The sequence below is a fragment of the Canis aureus genome, chromosome 33 (assembly GCF_053574225.1).
Source record: "Canis aureus isolate CA01 chromosome 33, VMU_Caureus_v.1.0, whole genome shotgun sequence".
Lineage (NCBI taxonomy): Eukaryota > Metazoa > Chordata > Mammalia > Carnivora > Canidae > Canis > Canis aureus.
Window position 1 is genome coordinate 23,490,695 of NC_135643.1, and position 20,387 is coordinate 23,511,081.

The 20,387-nt window shown below is 34.9% G+C and overlaps 1 pseudogene; it reads left to right on the plus strand.

Moving 5' to 3' along the window:
* Positions 1-206: 206 nt before the first annotated feature.
* LOC144303960 (small ribosomal subunit protein eS17 pseudogene) lies at positions 207-17,194 on the plus strand (annotated as a pseudogene).
* Positions 17,195-20,387: the final 3,193 nt, after the last annotated feature.

The window sequence follows — 20,387 nt, forward strand, 5'->3', positions numbered from 1 at the left end:
GTCTGCCTTCAGCTCAGATCCTGATCTCAGAGTCTCAGGATCAAGGCCCGTGTAGGATCAAGTCCCAAGCCCCGTGTCTGGCTCCCTGCTCAGCGGGGAGTGTCCATCAGCCCGCTTATGCGCGTGCTCTCTCTTTCTCTCAAATAAATAAAATCTTAAAAAAAAAAAACCCACACACTGTGTAACTTAAAACAATGTAGTCCACGATGGCGAAGGTAAGGAAAACCTACTGAAAAAATTTATTATGAATAATAAAGAAAAGATGATGGGAATAGAAATTTTACCAAGTATACATTTAAGTACATCCCTGGCTACTAAAGCAGCACATATGTGATACAAAACAAAAACAAAAACAAAAAATAAAGGTTTAAAAAAAATAATAATAAAATAAATAAATAAATAAAGGTTTTATTTAGGACCTATTTCAGTAAAAGCAATCTCTTGTTCTCTTTGTGGCCAAGTTGTTTTTTCAGTAATAAATTTATTTTTGATGGAGTCCAATTTCTTCGTGTTTCACCTGTACCTTTATAGATATTCATTTTGTTAAAATATTCCTTGTTCCACTATGTTCCATTTAATGATATTTCTCAGCTTTAAATGTACAGAAACAAAAACAAAAACAAAAACAAACCCTCCTCTACCCAGTTAAGTTAAACTTGGGAGTTTATAGAAGAAACTCTCTTTGGTTCTACTATTCATTTTTCTATTTTTAGGAAAGGAAATATTTTACCAACATTTTCAAAAAGAATCTACAATGGGATAGAAATTCTGATTTTAAGAAAGGTAAGTACTTTTCCCACTGAAAATAAAAAAGCCCCATAAACATGAGACAGTACTGATAAAGCCACATGATATAAATCCAGGAACATAAAGTGTAGTCACCAAGCTCTTTTAGCATTTCTTTAAGAGATATTCCTATTGAAATACCTATAAGGCAACCTAAAATACCTGAAGGGCTTTTGCTTTTTCAATTGTATGATGCAAATTCAATTTGAATAATATTGCATTATGTTTCACATGAGTTTCAGTGGCTGCCGCTAAGCATTCACAAGGCAGTAAGCTTCATTTTGACAAGGTAGTAAGCTACAGGGTCTACATGTGGTTTTGGTGAAGAAGAACTATTAGAAGGTAAAGGGTTACCAATGGATTTGAACTAATCAAATCAATAAAAGCTATTCATGCCCAACTTAAAACTGCTGGAAAATGGTGTGTAGAGTCCTAAAGAGTAGGATAAGGATAAAGTTTTTTCTATTCCTTACAGACTAAGATGGTGTTGGAGTATTCTCTGCCAGTATAATACTCCGAGGCTTAGCTTTTGGTAATTAAAACCACTCACTCTTATTATTAAAGTTTATCTATATTTGAAATCTGAAGTCAGCTAGCATGAAGAGCTAAATCGTAATTAGTTTAATAAAACTATCCAGGGAGGTTATGTGATCTAGCAGAAAACACGGAAAGTCAGTGAGATGGGTTTTCATCTCAGCTTTGTGACTGAGACCTAACTGTTACTGTATGCCTCAGTTTACCCTCTGTAAAAAGAAGACAATAAACTTCCCTTCTTCACAGTGTGGGCAAGACACCAGTAACTCAGCCCTGCTATCTTTACTGATGTCTGACTAATAGTTAGTGTGTCACTGATAGTATGTTTTCTTCTGCTTCCCCTAATGCTGGTCTTCTAAGTTTTCCCATGGATGCACTGCCTCCCCGCTTGCCTGCATCTTCCCTTTTCCGTGTGGGTCAAACTCAAATGCTGGCATGAATCATTTTACTGTTGGGGAAAAAGGTTTGATTTACCTTTCAAGAATTTTGAATTGTTAGTATATGGTCTGAGGCTTGTCCTTGCATCACAGAGCTTAGAGCTTGTCATGTGTTAATGCTTTGGGGGGAAGCTGGACACTCTCAGGTACTGATGCTTCATTAGCTATTTGAGTTCTAATTTTATTATCCTTCCTAATCATGTATGCCCACATTAGTATTAAGATAGATTTGCAATAGATTACCTTCCCAGATAACCAACTGCTGGGCAGATACAGAAGGTAGCTGAGATCACACTGAGTAAAGAGTGGCAAATTTAAGGCAGACATAAATAAAGTAGATGATTAAGAATAGACTTCAATTCTCAGACCAGTCAATAATGGCTCGGTTTTTTAAAATTTTTATTTCTTTTAGATGTTTTTTAATAAACTTGGATATTAAGTGCCGATAAGCCTCATTAGTGGAAAGATCATTGATTTTGAAGTCTGATTTCAGTTTGAATCTCAGTTTTGTTGTTTATTAGCTATGAGACCTGGACAATCTATTCTTGCTAATTCTCATACCTGCCATTGATGAAGTAAGGATAACAGAAGGCCGTGAAATTTAATGTTGACATATAGAGTACCCGGCACAATGCAAACATCACATTAGTTGCTACCCTACTCCGTCTGCACTCCTATCCTTCACCCCACAACACACTAAGATACCAGGGGAACAAAAATGAATGTGACAGTAGTCACCACACTAAGTTCTTCTAGGGCAGATACTGATACTCTTTCTTTTGTACTTTTGTTTCTTCAGACCCTGGCTCTGTGCTTAGCATATTGTAACCCAAAAAAAATGTTTGTTGAATGAATATGCCCTCTGTATATAGGAACTCACAGTCTATACTGGCTCAAAGTTGACATTCTCAGAAAAGGGTAGGAAAATTAGACTAATAACCACATAGGATGTACCACATGTAAATACCCAGTAGAAAGAGGCAGATAGTGGAAGCTCAGCTTCTCTGAGGACTGGAGCTCAGATAAAGAGACTATAAGAAAGATTAGAAGTTCCTATGAATGAAATAGAAAAAGAATAGGTTGCCCTTTTACACTCTCTGTCAGATCTTCATAAGGCTTCAGGAGAAGAAAGATCTTTTGAATTAAAATTTTGGCCTCCATAGGGGAAGGGCTTTTATTATGAATTTTGGGTCAGTGCTGAGAAAGATGTTTAGGCTAAATAACACCAGACATTGAATCTAGGGAATCAGTGGGCTGGCCCAGTCTTGAAGTAGCCAGGATATATTCTTGAAATGTCCGTAGTCTCAGGCCTCATTTTTCCATTTGTGAATAGAGCCCAATCATTATTCATCATTCATTCAAAGTTATTCCTTCATTATTTAATTCTTCACAATAATTTTCTCCAAAAGTTCAAACGACTTTACCTGTTCAGAGCTCTGAGAGGTTTGGGGTATTTCTTCCAGTTATTAAAGGACTCAGAAGTACCACGGAGAAGACATACTCTGTAAGACTACACCAAGCTTGCCTGCTTTAATTTTTATCAGGATAGGATTTATTTGAAATATGTTAAATAATGTTTGCAAGTGGATTCTGTTATTGTGAAATAAAAATTAGGATTCTTTTCCCATATGGTCCTAGAACATAATTTAGCAAAGCTAAATTATTACTAAATCATTTGAGAATAAAGATGTGACATGTTTAAAACTGGGAGCTATTCCACTTGGTACCTTCTATTATTCATTTTTAAATAATTCTCCAAAGGTTTAGCTTCATATTTTAATCCTTTAACAGGCATGGAGTACAGCACATGCATAGAAGTTGCCCACTTCCTAGCACCTTTCCTGCTATTAAGTTGTCTAAGGCACCTTCCTGCTTTATGTGGATTTCTGCAAAACTGTCCTTAATTGGTCTTCTTTTCTCCACCCTTACATCTCCCTAGCCCTACTACCTTCTCTATGTAGCAAATGGAGAAATAATAACGAATTGTGAGTCAGGTCACTCATCTGTTCTAAACCCACAGTGACTTCCCTTTTGGTGCTTCGTAAAAAAAAAACAAAGGCCTTATGTTGGTCCATATAAGAATGTATATAATCTCCCAACTCGTCTCTGCTATTCCTTCTCCTGTTATTCTCCTTCTCATTCTCTTCATTCCAGCCATACTGGTTTCTTGCTGTTTCACAAAAATGTCATGGATGTTCTCACTTAAGGATTTTGTTCTGGCTGTTCTCTCTGCCAATGATTCTTATTCTTTAGATTTTCATATGGCTCTTACCTTCACTTCCTTCATGTCTTTGTTCAAATGTCATTTTCTGTTTGAGGTCAGCCCTGACTAAAATCTATTTACACATGCAAACCATGTAACTCTATCCTTCTAAATCTTTGTCCTCAGTACCCTCCATTCTTCCTATTTTGCTGTTTTTTCTTTTTATATCATTTATCACCTTATAACAAACAAAAATTGTTTTATTTACTATGATTATTATTTATGTCCCTCTAATCTGGCATAAGCTCAATGAAGGCAGAACTTTGATGGCCACTGAATTTTCACTGCCTGTTACAGCTCTTGGCATATCGTAGGTGATCAACAAATATTTTAAATAAATAACACATATTTTAATATTATCTGTGAACATAGTAAATTTACAAGTTGTATAATGCCAATAGTTAAAGAAAAGGACTATATATTCTTTACCAATTGTATGAAACAATAAGTGCATAAAGATCTAGAGAAAGAAGTCAGGGTAAGATCCCTTCTAGTATGTACACTTTACAAAGACTGGGTTTTTTTTGTTTGTTTGTTTACTACTAAGAGATTGAACATACAAATGGAAAATGGTCAGATCATATATAAAAATAGAACTTTGACCTAAAATCTGCAGCAACATACCCAGGGAGCCAATCCTCTTATCTATAATAAATAACCCAGGAAGCCAGCTTGCTGTAAGTCAGACTCACAGGAAGCCAGGTTGCTATCTCTAGTGACAGTCTAGGAAGCTAAACAATACCTTCTGCAATCAGTCCCAAATCACCAGGAATTCATTAATAATTCAGAACTTCTCTAATTTTTGTCCTCTTTTCCAACTTAGGAACAACCAGAGAAAGCTAAATATGTACCCCTTTAATCAGTCCCATAGGAAGCCCCACTTCTAGTTAGCCTCCTTTTAGCTTCCCCTTCAAGCAGACCTGAAGCCTTCTCTACCTTCCACTGTAAAGCTTTCCATTTTCCTTTGAATCTCTGCCAAAATGCCAGTGACAGTAGCTGATTCCTTTACTATAGCAAACTCGGGGTAAATAACATTTGCTTTTCTCATTTGGTTGGTCTTTGTTTAGTATGTCTAGTATGTCCTGAACTCTTAGGAGAAGGTGTAACACATAGTAGGTGTTCAGTGAATATTCATTAAATGAATGAATGAATGGAGACTAATCATCAAGGAAAATTACACTTGCTTTAAAGGAAAAAAAATAGGAAATTGTTTCCCATGTACACTTACATCTTGAGGCTGTTTAGGGCTATCTTAACTTTCTCTTGAAGAAAAAGAAAAAACTGGGCCATAGTAGTAGAAGATAGATCTTTTAATGTGACTCAAGAACGGATAATAAATATAGCATCTAAGGGTAAGCTTTCTTCTACATTCTGCTCCTTGATTTATCTTTGGTGTCCTGATCTTCAAAGATTCCACTTAGTTTATGTGGTGAAAAAGTATCTCCTCTTTATTTCTTATCCCATCTCTCAGAGGAGTTGTCATGAACTGCACGTGGTCCAGGGTAGCTCAGCAGGAAACTAGAAGGTTAGAGTCAAAACCCCAGTTAGTAGTAGATTGTCACTGTTTGCCTCTAGTCCCTGTATGCCCTGGCCAGAGAAGTGTATAAAAAGGGCGTCTGTGACCATAGTAGGTGGCTGGTAGGAGACTAAGAGACTTCAGAATATTGGCTTCCTTTTTGTCCTCTTCCACTAAAAATACATCTCCTGTTTTTCCTAATAGAATTTATGGAAAGATACAGGGCTCGAAATGGAGAAGGTGACTGGGTGTGAACATTGGGAGCCACTTAAAAAATGTGGTCTATGGATAGCAATCAGAGTTTTGAGAGAAGTTTAGATATAACACAGGAACAGTAGGAAGCAGGAAAACAGTTCTTAAAAAAGGAAACAAGACAATATTGTGGTGTTTTAGGAAGACTAGCCTGGAAGCCAATGGCATTTGCCAATAAAATTAAATTGCCAGATTTCAGTAAAATTAAGGTGATGTTACCTCTATTTCATTTATTTTAAATAACTTTCTGGTAACAATTTTGGATCAAGAAATTTCGAAAAAAAAACAAAAGTAAGTATCTTTTACTTTTAATGTTGATCTATTCTTATTGATTCATTTTGTATCACAATGTAGTTCAATTCATTGGTAATGAATTAGGACAGGCAACTAATGTTATATGCCTAGGAAAAAGTTAAAGTGTATTTTAGGCTATTAAAGAGTTTATGTGGTACACACAGTGAGCTTTTCAAATATTAAACTTAGGTATGTGCCTGTGTGTGTGCACGTGTGTGTGTTGTGTGTGTGAGAGAGAGAGAGAGAGAGAGAGAATGGGAGAGAAAAGGAGAAGAGAGATAGGTGAAAAATGCATCACTGTTTCTTCTGAAAATTCAGAGAAAGTTAATGACAAGTTAATGGCTTAACAGGAAATGGAGTTTCAGATTTGAGAAACCAATATAACTCACCCACCATATCCTTTTATATACACTTAGGAAATGTATGTAACTGAATTTTAGGATCTCTGTTCATATTTTTAAGACACATTTCAATACCAAAATAGAGACAGTAGCTTGCTAAATGCCTCAGCAAATCTAATTGCATTAAGATTTGGAGTTGGATTCAAAAGATAATTACAGGTGGTGATTAACAACTATACTCATAAGTGAACCAGAAACTCAACAAGGTAACTTTCTTTATAAATGTTTTCTGGCAATACTATTATAAAAAGGAACATTAATTCTTTAATCTACTACAGTTGATTTTCAGATATTAAATTGCTGCTCTGAGCTTTTGGGCTCCTGGTAATCAAAATGCTAAGAACTGCAAACAATAGCATTCTCTGTGCCCAGAACCACTCAGCAACTAGTTCTTCTATGATTGAGAAGAGTATTTAAGACTCATTTGTCAATATTCATGGTCAGGCAGCATTAAGTAAAAACATTTTAATGATACTAGAGATTATATTGTAATAAGAATTTCTTGGGAAACCTGAAGTTATGTGTGATATAAAGCCTGTTAAAAAATATAGAGAGCTGGGATCCCTGGGTGGCGCAGCGGTTTAGTGCCTGCCTTTGGCCCAGGGCGCCATCCTGGAGACCTGGGATCGAATCCCACGTCGGGCTCCCGGTGCATGGAGCCTGCTTCTCCCTCTGCCTATGTCTCTACCTCTCTCTCTATCTCTGTGTGACTATCATATATAAACAAAAATTTAAAAAAAAATAGAGAGAGCTGCTATAATATCCTCTACATTTTATTTTTACTTCAACATTTATGCTACACATTTCTACGGACTTTTGACCAAAAGAATTAGGTTTAAACTAAACCATCTCACCTTCTAGCTGTGTGATCCTGATTATATTCCTTCTTTTATTGAATTTGTTTGTTTTTAAGGGTAAGACCTGTGACCCAGGGCAGTGATAAACATGAAATAAAGCTTTTCTTTAAGTACTAAGAGAGTATCTAGTACATAATAGTGTCTTAGCAAATGAACTGAAGAGAGTAAATAATACGAAAATCTGAAAAAAGAATGAGTAATAAAAATAAGTATTTTGTAATGAAAACTGGATAGTGTCAGATTACCCTACTTTATGACTGTTTTTACTGACACCATCCAAAAGCCTCACACTAACGTTTTAAAGGGCACAATTTTAGGACTCTGTTACTAATTTATGTTCAATCATTTACTAGCTATGTAGACTTGAACACATTTCTTTATTTCATTATCCTTCATTTACCCTGTCTGTAAAAGAGAGATAAAGTCCCTATATACAGCCTTGTAGGATTAACTAATATAAAGCAAAGAAATCACATAATACCATCCTTGGGGCATAGTATTTGCTGAATAAATGTTAGGACATGTTTCCAAGTCTGCAACTTGGGGCATGGTCTTCAAATCAAATATATGCACCTCTTGGGGTATATGAAGTCTTTCTAAAGGTTACATGGGCATAGAGAGTTCATTGAAGTGACCAGACATATCCTGGTCTCTTTATCATAGTCCCCATTTATGCCTATTATTACTAACTTATTGTTAAGTATCACTCCTCCTTATCCTTAAAGTGTGTTGCTTTGATTAATAAATGAATGGTCACTCTGGTTTGAAGAGAATCACCTCCCAAATTCTCAACTTCCCTATGAACTCTTTCTTAAAATAATTTCTCTAAAAATGCTATTGCTAAAAATAATTTATCTAAAAATGGTCAAAGTTATGCCAATTGTTCTTTCCCATATTGCCTTATTAAATCACTCTTCTCTCACTTTATAAAAGTAAAATATACCTTTTCCTTGTCTGAGCTTTTGGAAAGAAAAATTTGAGAGGGCAGAGCAAAGAGGGCTTCGATAAGTGTTATACCCAGATATCCAGTCTATGTCCAGCTTCCAGATTTATCTTTCTTAAAATCGGAACTCAGAGGTCAAATGGCTGTCATAGAGATGTGTATTAAAACATTAACTGAAAATCAAAGCCATACTCTACTTGACTGAAAGTATATTTTATTGGCTAGATAATGAGGATGGGCTTTACCTATTAAATTTATAGCAAACATTTTATAATTTTAATGAGCTAAGTTTGCAATTCAAACCCTTTTGAAATAAATATATTTAAATTACAAGTTAAGTAATTTCTTTAAAAAGTAATGCACTGGAAAATGCATATTGAAATTAACAACATCTTGATATTTTCAACCTTTTCTAAACAGATCATGGTAATTCTAGCAAAAGAATTATAATTAGCAGTCATTTGGTAAGTCCTGATAAAGTTTTTTTGGTGTATTTCCCAGAAACTGAAAAAGTGAATGATTCACAGTGACTGGGTAAGAAATCCTTTAGTGAGTCAGATGGTTTCTACTTTGCTTTAAAAAAAAGAATTGGGTTGCCACTGGTAAATCATTACATATATCTTTTGGTGAATGCTCACTATGTGATTTGTGATATATAACTCTGAACTAATTCAACAATTAGATACTGCTATAAAAAACTTCTTCCATTTTCATCGACTTAATATGTCACTGTTTCTCATTGCCTATATAAATCTGAAATATTATTGTAGTAAGAAGTAACATGTCTTCACAAACTCATAAATTTTAAAAAGCCCCATTATGGGTTGAATTTCCAACAAAAAATTACTTTTCATATTTAATATATTTCTAAAATTAGAAGATAGTCTCACTTGAATGAATTTATATTAGTGATGATTGCAATAGTATAGTCAGAAGATTGAATATATTATTGCAATAAGAAAAAAAGTAAAATATTGTTAACTATTTAAATTATAAAGAAAAATTTTAAATGTATATGTGGGAAGAAGTTTAAAGGTTGTTGATCTAAAGAATCTATCCCTGTCCAACCCCATTTTTGTAACAACTATCCTTAATAATTCATAAACATTATTTTTAAATAATAAAGTATATGTACTTCATGCATAACATTTTTACTTCTAAGTGTGCTATTAATTTTGTGATTATAGTACCTAAAGGACCTACAGAAAAAATGGCTAATTCTTTATCATGGCATTTATGATGTCCCTAATCCTATATTAATTTTTCTCAACTTTCCCTTCATTGTTTTGCAATACAAATGCTAGGGGCCCTCTTAAACTCACTATAGATTGGCCCACTGCCTTTGTCTTTCTATTGGTCATTATTAGAATTCTATTTGCCACTTGCTCTATTCAAAGCCTCCTCTCATTACCACACAACCTTAGTCTCACCTTCTTTTTTTTTTATTTTTTTATTTTTATTTATTTATTTATGATAGTCACAGAGAGAGAGAGAGAGGCAGAGACACAGGCACAGGGAGAAGAAGCAGGCCCCATGCACCGGGAGCCCGACGTGGGATTCAACCCCGGGTCTCCAGGATCGCGCCCTGGGCCAAAGGCAGGCGCTAAACCGCTGCGCCACCCAGGGATCCCTAGTCTCACCTTCTTAATAAGACCTGTTCCCACCAATTTCTCTTCTGGGTCATTCATTTTATCTTCAAATGTCCTGCATTCATATTTCTCTATTTCACTTATGCACATCTTGAAAAACAATAAAATTCTCACACATACATTCTTCCTCCGATCCTACCAAGCATCTCATGTTCCAACTATGTAAAGATACAAGCTATTATTTCTCTAATAAAACATTGTTTCCTCCATCTAAAATGCCCTTTCCCCAATGCCATATGAATTCACTGATATGCAGAATCTATAAAAGCAAAACAAATGAATAAACAAATATATAGAAAGCAGATTCAGATCTATAAATACAAAGAACAAACTGATGATTGCCAGAGAAAGAGTTGGGGGGAATGAATGAAGGAGAGTGGGAGATACAGGCTTCCAGTTATGGAATGAGTAAGTCAAGGGAATAAAAGGCGCAGAGTAGGGAATATAGTCAATGATATTCTAATAGCGTTGTATGATGACAGATGGTAGCTACACTTGTAGTTGAATCACTATGTTGTACACCTGAAACTAATGTAATATTGTGTGTCAACTATACAAAAATTAAAAAAAAAAATAAGGGCGGCCCAGGTGGCGCAGCGGATTAGTCCCGCCTGCAGCCCAGGGCGTGATCCTGGAGACCCGGGATCGAGTCCCACGTCAGGCTCCTGCATGGACGGGAGCCTGCTTCTCCCTCTGCCTCTCTCTCTCTGTCTCTATGAATAAATAAATAAAATCTTTAAAAAAATAAATTAAAAAAATAAACGTGGTATAAAGAGGCAAAGAAAAAAACCATACAAGATATTAATATTATTTTACTAATCAATAAATACCTGTATTAGGTTAAAAAAAAAATACCCTTTCCCTCTGGTTTCCATTGCTCCAGCTATCAAAATTTCCATTCATTCTTTTTATTTTTTTTAAGATTTTATTTATGTATTCATGAGATACACAAAGAGAGAGAGAGGTAGAGACACAGGCAGAGGGAGAAGCAGGCTCTATGCAGGGAGGCCGACGTGGGACTGGATCCGGGGTCTCCAGGATCAGGCCCTGGGCTGAAGGCGGCGCTAAACCACTGAGTCACCCGGGCTGTCCACCATTCATTCTTTATTTTTTTTTTATTTTTTATTTTTTTCCATTCATTCTTTAAAGTCTAGTTCAAATATTACCTATTTTGAGAAGACCTCCTGGATCCTCCAAAGTTTTGAGTCCCACATTTATGATCTCATTGAATAAATTAATATTTGTATAACTTATGATATATGATATCTATTTATTTATATTATTTCCCTCTCCAATCAGAATACCAAAAAAGTATTTTTTTCAAAAAGAAAGTATTAATAAATAATTATGAAGTAAAATATCTTATGACCCTGATCATTGAGCATAGTTTGAATCAGATAGTAGGAACTAACTGGATACTTATTGAATTAATATCTCTCTGGCAAATAGTAATTAACTGAATGAATAAATATTTTTTTGTGTATTTATCCCTAGCATATTAACTAGTAAATATGAGCAACAAAAATATTGAGCTCTATCTAATGATACATATAGAAATTTAAATCAGGAGAACTTCTGATTATCTCACTAATTTCAAATTATTGGGAGCATCCAAACAACATTATATGAATACAGTGAAATTAATTAAAAATAACAACAAAATATAAATAAAAAAAATTATCTTTAAAGTTAAGAAAAGTTTTAATTTGGGAATGCCTGGGTGGCTCAGCAGTTGAGCATCTGCCATTGGCTCAGGGAGTGATCCCAGTCCAGGATTGAGTTCCACACTGGGCTTCCTGTAAGGAAGCTACTTTTCCCTCTGTTTATGTCTCTGCTTCTCTCTGTGTCTCTCAGGAATAGATAAATAAAATCTTAAAAAAAAGAAAAGTTTTAATTTATGAATTAAAGATCATAATGCAGAGTAGTAAATATTTATATGCAAACTATAATAAAAAGGCTATATATAAAAATCTATGGGATACAATCAAAACAATTCTTATAGGGAAATACAGAGCCTTAATGCTTATGTTACAGGGGGAAGTCCAAGATGGCAGCATAGTAAGACCTTGAATTCACTTCCTCCCTCAGACACATCAAATTTACAGCTATATATGGAAAAATGTCCTCTTAAAAAGAACTGAAAAGTAGTGAACTATTCCTCTATAGGAAAGGATAAGTGGACCACACTGAAACAGGAACATAGTCTGAAAAAAACCTACTCCAACCATGATGGCAACCCATAATAGGGAGGGATCTCACAAGTCTAAAGTTTCTACCAGAGAAGGGAGGGACTTAGGATCTACACTGGAGATACAAGCATCCAAAACATCTGGCTTAGAAAACTAACAGGGCTTACCTCTAAGAGACCCTGTAGGGAACTGAGATACTCCTATTAAAGGACTATCATGCACTGTCACTTGCCCTGAGACCCAGAGCAAAAACAACATTTTGAAAAACATCTAAGCTATATATAAAGGAGACTCATTTGCTAATCCTAAAGCATCTGCCATTTGATAATTTCTCCAGAGGTAGAGGTGCCAGTGAGTACCATTTTTACATTCTCCCTCTGCCCTGCTAATTCCAGCTAGTATGAGCAGATGGGATATTCCCCCATCTTGCTAAGGCCAGTGGGGATGAGCAGCTGCACCATTGTCCTGCTGCTGTGCTGGAGCTGAGGATCTCATGGAGACACAACACTTTCCTGTCACCTTGCTGAAACCAGCAGGTGTGCACAACCAAGGCATTCTCCCAGGCCCTTGCTAAAGCTGGCAGGCATGCCCTAACCCACAAGCTAAAACTGGTAGATGCATGCAGTCCACACAGGGAATATCCCTTAATTGCCTGGCCTTGTGGCCAGGAGGGCTTGTGTTCTTGGGCTTAATGAAACTATAATAATTGGAAAGGAGTTCTTGGTAGGCTTCTATACACAGGGTACTGCACAGAGTGTAAAATGAAGCACATTCCCAGTCTTCTTGTGAAAAAGGCCTATTTACTTATCCTGGTGCTTCAGCCTGAGGAACAGTCTTCAGGTTTTCCACACATCTAGAGACTACAGTGGAGCTCTCAGGGAACATTGTCAAGGAAACACCATCTTTGTATTCTCCCCTGGTCTCACTACAGTTCACTTCCCAGAAAGGAGCTTATATACACATTTGGAACCCTAAGTTTTCCATCTGTCAGCTAGGGAACAGTTCAGATCTCCTGGTCTAGAGGCCAACAGGGCTTATAATTGTGGCCCCACAGAACTATATGCATTTACATATTTTAAAAGCTGATGCCTGAGGGTCTGGCTTCTAATCATGAAATTAGGTACTGACAGAGTCCATTCCTCTTGGAAAATATGGGTCTTGGCACACTCTCAACAAGGACTTGTCCAGAATAAATCAGGCTGCTTAGACAACCACAAAGATTTGAGAGACAACTAAGAGCTAGGGAAATTTGAACAATGAGTTTCATCACCTACATGAGCCCAGTCCTTCAAGACCAGGAGAGGTGACTGCTTTGCCTAATACACAGAAACACACGTAGACTGAGTAAAGCACACTGAGAAAATAGATGAATATGATCCAAACAAAAGAACAAAATAAGATGTCAGAAAAGACTTCAATGAACTCAATATAAAAAAATCTACCTGATAAAGAACTTAAAGTAATGGTCATAAAGATGTCCACCAGACTTTGGAGAAGAGTGGATGAACATAGTGAGAACTTAAACAAGGAGAGAAAATAGAAGAAAGTACCAAACAGAAGTATCGGGATAAAGAATACAATCACTAAACTGAAAAATATACTAGAGGGGTTCACTAGCTGACTAGAAGCTACAGAAGAATGTATCAGTAATCTAGAAGATGGAGCAGTGGAACTCATACAGAGCAGCAAAAAAAGAAAAAGGATTTTAAAAAGTGAAGATAGCTAAGGGGCCTACAGAACATCAAGAAGGATGAAATCTGTGTTGCAGGGGACCGAGAAAAAGTAAGAGAAAGAGGCATAAAACTTACTTGAAGAAATAATGGCTCAAGATTTCCTTAACCTGAGGAAAGAAACAGGCATGCATCCAGGAAGCCCTCAGAGTTCCAAACAAAATAAACCAGTCAGATACACACAAGACACATTACAGTTAAACTGTCAAAAGTTAAAGATAAAACCTTAAAAGCAAGCAAGAGAAAAATAACTTCTTGCATACAAAGGAACCCCCATAAGACTATCAGCAGATTCTTTAGCAGAAACTTTGCAGACCAAAAGAGAGTGGTATGACATATTCAAAGTGCCAAAAGCAAAAACTTACCAGCCAAGAATATTTTACCTGGCAATGTCATCATTCAGAATTAAAGAAGAAGTAGGGTTTTTCAGACAGACAAAGCTAAAAGGATTTCACCACCACTAAACTAGTCTTACAAGAAATGCTAAAGGGAATTATTTATTTTTTAAGGGAATTCTTTAATAGAAAAGAAAAGACATTAATTAGTAACAATAAAAAATATAAAAGTAAAAATCTCAAAGGTAAAGGTATATATATAATAAAGTTAGTGGATTAATCACTTATAAAGCATTAGGTTAAAAGACAAAAGTAGTAAAATGAACTAAAGTAATTAGTTAAGCAATACTCAGAATTTTAAAAAGATGTAAAATGTGACATGAAACAAAATGTGGGGGGAGGCGGTAAAATGTAGTTTTAGAATGCTTGCAAGTTTAAGTAAACAACTTAAAATAGACTTTTTATATATGGGATGTTATAGGTGAGCCTCATGGTAACTACAAAAGCAAAAACTTATAGTAGAGACACAAAAGATAATAAAAAAGCTATCTAAACATATTACTAAGGAAAGTTATCAGACCACAAGACAAAAGGGCAGGAGAAGAAAGGAACAGAGACAAACTACAGAAACAGCCAGAAAACAATTAAGAAAACAGCAACAAGTACATAGCTACCAATAATCACTTTAAATGTAAACGGACTAAATTCTCTAATCAAAAGGCATGGACTGAATGAAAAAAATAAAAACAAGACTCATCTGTATGCTACTTATAAAAGACTCACTTCAGATATAAGGGCATACAGACTGAAAGTGAAGGGATGGAAAAATTATTCCATACAAAGGGAAACAAAAATAAAACTGGTGTAGCTACATCAGACAAAATACACTTTAAAATAAAGACTGTAATAAAAGACAGTACATATGATAATGAGCTAAGTATATAATTTAAGGAATAGAAATTAATAGAAAAAAGCACATGAAAGAAAATAACAAATACAAGATTTGAAATTAATGAATAAGAAAATATAGAAAAGATCAGCAAAACTCACAAAATAATGAAATTGCCATCTTTGTGAAAAGATAAAGAAAACACATTTTTAAAATATTAAGATCAAAGAAAACAAAAAATGTGTATGCTGTGACAAGATATGGAATATTATGAACATTATCTGTCAATAAATTTTAAGTCATAGATGAGATATACACATTTTTAGAAAAAGAGAACTGCTAAACTTAATTCAAGAAATAAATATTTGCAGCATTTTTATAGAACTAGAACAACAACAAAGAACCCCTAAAATTTATATGTAACCACAAAAGACCCTGAATAGCCAAAGCAATTTTGTACAAGAAAAAGCTGGATATATCACAATTCCAGAGTTCAGTTTGTATTACAAAGCTGTACAAATCAAAACAATATGGTACTAGCACAAAAATAGAAGTAGAGATCAATAGAACAGAAAAAAAAAACCCAGAAATAAACCCACAATAATGTGGTCAACTAATCTTCAACAAAGGAGGAAAGAATATTTAAAGTAAAAAAGACAGTCTCTTCAACAATAGTGTTCGGAAAACTGGTAAGCTACATGCAAAAGAATGACACCGGACCACTTTCTTACACCATAGACATAAATAAACTAAAAATAGATTAAAGACCTAAATGTAAGACCTGAAACTATAAAAATCCTAGAAGACAGAACAGGCAATAAAGTCTCTGACATTAGTAATGGTTCTAGATATGTCTCTTGAGACAAGGGAAATAAAAGCAAAAATAAACAGTTAGGACTACATAAAAATAAAAAGCTTCTGCACAGTGAAAGAAACAATCAACAAAACCAAAAGGCAATCTACAGAATGGGAGAAGATATTTGTAAATAACATATCTGATAAAGGATTAGTATCCAAAATATATAATGAACATATACAACTCAACATCCAAAAAACAAATAATCCAGTTAAAAATGAGAAGACATGAACAGACATTTATTCAAAGAAGACATCTAGATCGCACATGAAAAGATGCTCAACATTCATCATCAGGGAAATGCAAATCAAAACTATAATTAAATATTAGCTCATACCAGTCAGAATGGCTAAAATCAAAAACATAAGAAACAGCAAATGTTGGCAAGGATGTGGAGAAAAAGGAACTTTCTTGCACTGCTGGTGGAGATACAAATTGATACAGCCACTATGGAAAACAGTATGGAGGTTCCTCAATAAGTAAAAAATAGAACTACCTTATAATCCAGTAATTGCACTACTGGGCATTTACTCAAAAATACAAAAATATTAATTCAAAGGGATACATGTCTATAGCAGCATTATTTACAATGGCCAAATTATGGAAGCGGCAGGTGTCCTTCAATAGACGAATGGATAAAGAAGATACAGTATATGTGTGTGCATATGTGTGTGTGTATATATATACACACATATACATTATGTGTGCGTGTGTGTATGTATACACATATACATTATATATACACACATATACATACACACTCATGCAATATATATATATAATATATATATTATATATATATAATATATATATAATATATATATATATACCGTGAAGAAGGCAGCCCGAGTCATCATCGAGGAGTACTACACGCGCCTGGGGAACGACTTCCACACCAATAAGCGCGTGTGCAAGGAGATTGCCATCATCCCCAGCAAGAAGCTCTGAAACAAGATCTCAAGCTATGTCACACATCTGATGAAGCGGATTCAGTGGGGCCCGGTGAGAGGCATCTCCATCAAGTTGCAAGAGGAAGAGAGAGAAAGGAGGGATAACTATGTGCCCGAGGGCTCAGCCCTGGATCAGGAGATCATTGAGGTAGATCCTGACACTAAGGAGATGCTGAAACTCTTGGACTTTGGAAGCCTGTCCAACCTGCAGGTCACTCAGCCTACAGTTGGGATGAATTTCAAAACATCATGGGGAGCTGTTTGAATCTTTCTGCTGTGCTGTAATATCTTCAATAAACCTTGGACAAAAAAATGTACATATATTTTACACACACATATATATGTGTGTATTGCATGAACATGGATAGAGCTAGAAAGTATAATGCAAGCAAACTAAGTCAGTCACAGAAAGACCGATACCATATGATTTCACTCATTGGTTGAAATTAAGAAACAAAACAAGTGAGCAAAGGAAAAGAGAGAGAGAGAGAGAGAGAGAGACAAGCCAAGAAACAGACTCTTAACTATAGAGAACAAACTGATGATTACAAGAAGGCAGGTGGGTGGGGGGATGGATGAAATAATTGACAGAGGTTCAGGAGTGCACTTTTGATGAGCACCAGGTGGTGAGTGGAAGTGTCGCTACATTGTATACCTGAAACTAATATTACACTGTATGTTAACTATACTGGGATTAACATTTTAGAAAACAAAGTACAAATAAATGCATAAATAAATAACTGGGGCTTACATTGTCGGACTCTGTTATTATTCACAGTTGATTCATACAGTACACTAGGACTATATTTTCTTTTACTTTTTTGTTTTCTTAATCACAGTCTCATTTTTCTTTAGTTTGCTTTGTTTTTTGTGAAATTTCTAATTCATCTCTGACCTCAAATAAAAATGCAAATAACTTTAAGAAAAAGATATATCTGGATGGTCCTATACTCTTTAAAGAAATTTAGTCACCAGCTAATCTCCCAAAGCAAAATCAAGGACAAATGTGGCTTTCCGAGAGGATTCTACCAAACGTTCAAGAAACAAATAATCCTAACATTGAACAAACTGTTACATAAAAGTGAAAAAGAAGGAATTTTGCCAAATATAATAGTTAATAAATGCAAAACAATATATATGATTTGTATATACATATATATATATATTTGTAAAGCATAGTAATAACCATCTGTGAACATATCACTGCACTTAAGGCCTTGAAGCATTCCAATACTGTGTACCAATGCTGTGTACTTAATGCTCCTATCCTGGCCTATCCGGTTGTCTCTTTAAGAGTTAAAGAGAACCCTGAATTTTGTATTTTCATAACAGATTTTTAAAATTTGGGCGCTTAGTAAAACACACAGATCTTAATACATTTTGACAAATTATCATACATATGTAAATAAGATAATTCCATTACACTAAATAATTCCCCCTCCTCCCACCAAGGTAACCGTTGTTCTCTACTTTCCTGATTTCTATCACCAGAACTTAGTTTTGTCTGTTTTTGACCATTACATAAGTTGACTTATACAGCATGTATTCTTGTGGGCATGTGTTTCTTTTGATCCATCCATCTTATCACAGTAATTCATTCTTTATTGCTGAGCAATATCCCAGTGTATAAATACACCAGTTTGTTTATATATTTTCCTGTTGATGGAATCTCAGACTGTTTCCAGTTTGAAGTTGTTATAATAGACATATAATATGACCAAAATACTGCTCAGCAAAACCAAAAATAATATAAACACTCTTACATACACTTTTGTGGACATATTTTAATGTTACTTGTGTAAATACTTTGACATAGAATTGGGTAGGTGTATCTTCTTTATTATAAGAAGCTTCCAAACTGTTTTCCAAAGTGGTTTTACCATTTTACACTCATACTAGAAATTTATGAGGTTTTTAGTTGCTCCTCTTGCAAAATGAACTTTGAATGTTGCCAGTCTTCTTAATTTTAGCCATTTAAGAGTGTGAGAACTGGTTCCCACTAGAGTTTGTCTTTGCAGTTTCTTAATAAATAAGGTTGAACAACTTTTTATGTGCTTAAGTGACTTGGAAAAAAGATAGTTTCTGAAAGAAAGCTTTGCTCATTTTGAATCTACAATTTAAAACATAATCCTGAACATTTGGGGATTTAAAAAGTGGCTTCTAGCTTGTCTTAATTAGTTTTTTAAAAATCTACTGATTGCTAAGTATAAGACATTCCTTTCTCCTCTCTTCAAAATAAGGAAGTCCCATTGAAATATACAAATCACTTGGATCATGATGTGAGGGAAAGCTTCACATGCAAACAAAAAGGAATTAATAAACTTTAAATTGTACTCAGCATGACCAGTTTTATAGTAATACTCCATCATGTGATTTGAAAGATTTTGTAAACAGAATGATACATAACTATCTCCAAAGACAAGCTGATGGGTTAGATTACAAATTCACTTAAAATGAATAGAGCTCTTGTTTTTATTGGGTTATTAAGACTAATAAAGCCTATGTAAATTTAAAATGAGAAAATTCAGGGGTGCTAGGGTGGTTCAGTTGGTTAAACAGCTGCCTTCAGCTCAGGTTATAATCCCACAGTTCTGGGATTCAGCCCTACATCAAGCTCCCTGTCCAACGGGGAGCCTGCTCCACCCTTCTGCTTGCTCGCGGACGCTCTCTCTCTCTTTCTTTCAAATAAAGAAAGAAAGAAAAGAAAAGAAAAAGAAAATTTACAAACTTTCATAAATCTGAAAAAGAAACTTTGAGTACTTGTTGGGCTATGTAACCAAAAAGGAAAAAAAAAAGAGAGAGGGAGAACTTTAAAATAAGGACTTTGATAGTTTACAAAATAAAAAGCATTGAAATGTGGTTGATATCAGACAAATATTAAGGGGATTTTTTTTCCCAACTAAGAACTTCAGAATCTTTAAATACACCTCAAGGGTGAAATCTGGGGACCCCTGGGTGGCGCATTTGGTTTTGGCTCAGGTCATCATCTCAGGGTCATGATGTAGAGCCTTATGTCAGGCTCCACACTCAGCATGGAGTCAGTTTGTCCCTCTTCTCTGCTCTTCCCCCTGCTTGTATTCCCTCTCTCTTTCTCTCAAATAAATAAATAAAATCTTTTTTTAAAGGTGAAATCTGATTACAATCTAGAATTTAGTTAATAGTAATGTACCAGTGTTCATTACTAAGTTTTGACAACTGAAGCAAAGCTATGTAAAATGTTAGCAGTAAAGGGAACTGAGTGAAAGGTGTACAGGAACTCTTTCTACAATAGGATTCAACTTTTCTGTAAATCTAAAACTATTCCAAAATAAATGGTTTATTTAAAAATATATATACTTAGAAAGAGATAAAGCAAATATGGCAAAATGTTAACAATTGGTATATCTAAGTGTCAGTTTTATATGGATGTTTACTAGCCAATCCTTTCAACTTTTCTGTATATTTAAAATTTGTCACAATAAAGTAATAAAAGAAAAAAATCACATTAGGTAAAAACAAAACAAGAT